Source organism: Diaphorina citri, unplaced genomic scaffold, assembly GCF_000475195.1.
Source record: "Diaphorina citri unplaced genomic scaffold, Diaci psyllid genome assembly version 1.1 scaffold1576, whole genome shotgun sequence".
Lineage (NCBI taxonomy): Eukaryota > Metazoa > Arthropoda > Insecta > Hemiptera > Psyllidae > Diaphorina > Diaphorina citri.
In genome coordinates this window covers 1-5,314 of record NW_007379002.1, presented here as the reverse complement: position 1 = coordinate 5,314, position 5,314 = coordinate 1, and the positions used below count along the sequence as shown (strand labels likewise).

Below are 5,314 nucleotides of genomic sequence, written 5' to 3'. Positions count from 1 at the left end.
TTTTCTATTCTGAAGATTATGGACCTTGTAACCTTTTGCTAGATTTTTTTTTTTGTACCTATTTATTACCTAAATAAAAATGCTAGACTATAATAAATCTAAATAAAAAAAAAATGCTAGAATAGAAATAGTACAAAGTTAGTCTATTTTTTTTATCACACTAATTCCAGTCGATTTTCATCCAGTCCGTTGGAACTTTTATGGTCACAGTCCTTTTTTGTACATTACCAATGTAAATTTCGTTCAACCGTACGCTTTACGTAGGTACTTCTCTCAAATTGTTTCTTTTTCCCAACTCTCTGTCTTTCATGAGAAAATGTAATTATTTTTTACGTAGAGATGTACAATATGTAAATTTCTGTTCAATAATAACGTTACCCACCTAACTTTAGTAAGTCGTGTATTTCCAATTGTTTTTATTTCATTTGAAGTTGTTCATGTTTGGTTTCTGGGTGGGTGACTGTCTAATATCAAAGATCAAACTCATGAGAGAAAAGCTGATTGAATTCCCAGCAAAAATCTACCTTACCTATAAAAAAATTGATAAATAATTGATAGGTATAATATTTTATCAGTTTTACCTAATTATAAATTTGGTTTTGGAAAAGAAAAAAAAAATCCCTCTTTCAAGTGGCATAAAGATAGAGTGCAATCATGCAATGCAAAAAATACAAACTACGAACGTACGAACTACCTCAACACAAATTGGGACGTAGAAATTCTATGAACGCCGTACAATTTTGTGAGTTATACAATGTGCCAAGCTTAAATCAGTGGAGACGCTTCATTACGGCCAGGGGGAGTAAAAATGTACGGTATTTCCTAGTAGTGTACGGTAATTCCAAGAAGGATGATCCGGCAACACTGAATTTATTTGATATAAGAAAACAAAAGAAAATGGGCAAATGAAAATTTCAAAAATAGGATAGGATAGGATAGACGTGGGTATAATCCGTATAATAAGTGGGTAGGTGTTCTACTAATAGCAAATTCATGATAAGATAGTACAAAATGTATTTAAGTGATTCCCTTTGTTTAACTTTGACCACAGTCCTCTCTATCTTTGTAAGTATTGAAACAACTTTGGTCATTTACCGAATAACTGCTATTCCATTACTGTATAACAATTTTGTTTACCTACACTGTCTTCTTCTATTAGTCAGTGCTAGATAAAATCTTGAACTAGAGTGGTTTATCAGAAGGGCTGTCCACGCACGTCATTTAGTGAGGGTTCAATTGGGGTGCAAGGACTCGAGGACACATCAACCTGTCATCAGCCAACCAAATTCAGACCTAAGAGCTATGGTATACAGACATAAAAATGTAAAGTCCTGTTACCTACTTAAAATTAGGTACACAGGTACTCGTTTTGCACTAATGTAGGTATATTCAACCCTGCAGCTCCCAGGAACTTCAGGACTCCACAGGTATATTTTAAGGGTTTGGGGCCCTGTCTATAATTTTAGTTTGGGGACAAGGGAGACATCAGCCTTGAAAGGACAACAATTACCCTCTTGAACTAGGTACTTGAAATCCCATAAGAAGGTGAGTTGGAATAAAAGCCCAATATGATTTGAAGGGCTTGGAAAAAAAAACTCCACTATTGTAGGCACCAACCTAGTTTTTTACTTTCTTTTTATTATTATTTTTATTTTATTTTTTAACTTACTTACATTTATCTTCAACTTTTTTTTCCCCAGACTAACTTGGTATGGAGTGAGTTCACATCTGATGATTGTTGGTCTCTCGGGTTAGAAGACACATAGGTAAGTATTTGTAATTTGATGAAGCATTATTTACGAGTCTTAAAAGGAGTTTATTAGATAAGACAATTAAATACTATATAAGACAATTAGATACTAGATAAGACAATAATACTAGACATAGGTACTAGATAAGACAATTAAATTCCCCAAAAATTGTGAAGAGGTTCTTAGCCTCAGCACAAACATATTTTCATGACGTTTATCAAGTGACTGTTGTAATTTGATGAAGCATTATTTACGAGTCTTAAAAGGAGTTTATTAGATAAGACAATTAAATACTAGATAAGACAATACTAGACATGCTAGATAAGACAATTAAATTCTTCAAAAATTGTGAAGAGGTTCTTAGCCTCAGCACAAACATAATTTCCATATTTCCATGACGTTTATCAAGTGACTGGATTATCTTCTTTGTACTTAAAACACAATTAAGCAAACGTCATTCTCACGTCGATAAATTCAACTCACATTATATCATTTGAAGAATAAGAAGTAATTTAAAATAAACAAAATTAAGACAGACAGACAGAAACGTCATTCTCACGTCAATAAATTCAACTCACATTACATCATTTGAAGAATAAGAAGTAATTTAAAACAAACAAAATTAAGACAGAGAGAGAGAGATAATGAGAAAGGGAATTTGAAAATAATAATGATGATAATACAGGGTTTATATTACGCGACCTGGAAAACATGGAAAAGTCATGGAATCTGAAAATCGGCCAAAGGTAATGGAAAATCGTTGAAATTCAAAGAAAACCTACAAAAGTCATACAAGTAATTTGCCATCTGATCAAAAAAAAGAAAAATATTCATATTAACTTAAAACACAATTAAGCAAACGTCATTCTCACGTCAATAAATTCAACTCACATTACATCATTTGAAGAATAAGAAGTAATTTAAAATAAACAAAATTAAGACAAACAGAGAGAGAGAGAGAGAGAAATAATGAGAAAGGGAATTTGAAAATAATAATGATGATAATACAGGGTTTATACGCGACCTGAAAAATATGGAAAAGTCATGGAATCTGAAAATCGGCCAAAAAATTTAGTAGGCTGATTGGTTATTTTCAATGGAATGTCTAAAATGCTAATTTTCGATTCCTTGATTAAGTTCAAACTCTTTGGCCCCAGACATTAGTATACGAACCCAACTCTAATAGCTACTTATGTGGTCTAGCATCTTACTATTTTATTTCTAATGTGTCGATGTTTTTGAATGCAATTTGTTTTTTGAATCCGTGCACTTTTGTAAAACTTGTGTAGAAATAAACCCTAATGACACTTGTGTCGTATTTTGAAAATCATGTTGAATTCCTCTCTGCACTTTTTTTTACTTTCTATTAGGTACTAGCTACAGTTAAAGCGGAGCTATATAGTTAATAGTAAAATGGAAAATCGTTGAAATTCAAAGAAAACCTGGAAAAGTCATACAAGTAATTTGCCATCTGGTCAAAAAAAGAAAAATATTCATATTAAATTAATATCAAATATTTCCGCCGCCTGCGGCTCATTCCCCCTCATACCTATTCCTCCTGCATATTGCATATTTTATTTAAATGGAGGGCTATTCTGCCATTAATATTTATGGGCATTAGAGTGAACTTTTGAGTTGTATGGCCGCCATACACGCCATACATACACGCTACGCCACTGGTAATGAGAAATTATTGCGATCAGAATCTCTTGCACTTGTATTTGGAGCAAAGTCAGACTTGTGAAGACACATAGGTAAGTATTTGTAATTTGATGAAGCATTATTTACGAGTCGTAAAAGGAGTTTATTAGATAAGACAATACTAGACATAGGTACTAGATAAGACAATTAAATTCCCCAAAAATTGTGAAGAGGTTCTTAGCCTCAGCACAAACATATATTTCCATGACGTTTATCAAGTGACTGGATTATCTTCTTTGTACTTAAAACACAATTAAGCAAATGTCATTCTCACGTCAATAAATTCAACTCACATTACATCATTTGAAGAATAAGAAGTAATTTAAAACAAACAAAATTAAGACAGACAGAGAGAGAGAGATAATGAGAAAGGGAATTTGAAAATAATAATGATGATAATACAGGGTTTATACGCGACCTGGAAAACATGGAAAAGTCATGGAATCTGAAAATCGGCCAAAGGTAATGGAAAATCGTTGAAATTCAAAGAAAACCTGGAAAAGTCATACAAGTAATTTGCCATCTGGTCAAAAAAAGAAAAATATTCATATTTAATATCAAATATTTCCGCCGCCTGCGACTCATTCCCCCTCATACCTATTCCTCCTGCATATTGCATATTTTATTTAAATGAAGGGCTAATCTTACTGTTTTTCAAGTACCTCGGCCCCCTAATTTTCTGGGGAAATTCGTGGAAGTTTTCTGGAATAGTGATAGATTTTCATTCCGGAAAAGCGTAATATAAACCCTGTAATAATACGGTATGTAATCGCAGTTTAATAATTTAGATGAATTAATTAATTTTAATAACAAGTTCTACAAGTCTCTGATTATAGCTACTTGATCTATTGTGGGTAGGTAATGTAGGTATACTTACCCACGTACATAATATACCTATAACCTACTTAACACACTGTGAAATATTTCCATGAGCTATGTAGGTATACGTAAATACCTATGAATACAGTAGAACCTCGATTATTTCAACTAATGGGACCGGGGGTAGTTGAAATGATCGAGATTGAAAAGATCACTTTCTATGATCTTTTCAGACAGCCTTTGAAAGATAGGAAAAACAATGAATTTTGGAGTAGAAATAATGGAAGTTGAAATAATTGAGGTATGTACCTACGTAATTAATGCCAGCCATTCACGCTCGGACCGTCTGGACGTGTGGCGGAAAAAGACCTAGGTCTGTCAGGCAGTCTGAGAGACCGCGGTCGAAGCGTTTTTCGCCACACACGTTCTGAGCGTGAGTGGCTAGCCTAAAATTGAATTGAACTCCAATTTTTTCTCGTGTTTTAATTTTACTGTGCGCCATGGGACGTTGAGAGTAGAGGAAGACAATTTTCAATGTCGACGATTGGCGAAAATTTCAAAAAATGTGCAAATTCTGGAAATACAAGTGTAAAATAAAAATAAAATATTTTAACTCTAGAGGACATGGTGGTCTTGAAAGAGTGGTGTTAATAAAATGGTTAGAAGGCCGAGGGACACACGGTTAATCCAGTGGTGCCATGCAGAAGGTCCCGGGTTCGACGACCATTAGCGACAAAAAAAAGCTTATTTCGATTTCAAATATTTCAACAGCTTACTTTCTGGGGTTCTCGTGTTGACCCAGTATACCCGAAGGGTAAATGGGAAGTATTGTCACTTCGTAGTTTTAGACCCAACTGCGATACTGTCTCTTCGTACCAAAATGGGCTGTAGGTTGGGCATGTAATGATAAAAATGTAAGTACACCACTAGCTTCAGAAATGGGGCCCTGTTGTCTGCTGTTGCTGGTATCAATGTTGACAAACCAGTGTCCAATCCGTGAAAGGAATCAAGATTGAGAGCTACAACCGAATTAAATTTAGGGG

General features: G+C 34.0%; 1 long non-coding RNA gene across 1 annotated transcript; it reads left to right on the top strand.

Moving 5' to 3' along the window:
• The first annotated feature begins 891 nt into the window (after positions 1-891).
• Positions 892-1,754, top strand: LOC103516469. Its single transcript, XR_541771.3, has 2 exons — positions 892-1,065; positions 1,701-1,754. It is a non-coding gene; the product is annotated as an uncharacterized LOC103516469 (long non-coding RNA).
• The last annotated feature ends 3,560 nt before the right edge of the window (positions 1,755-5,314 follow it).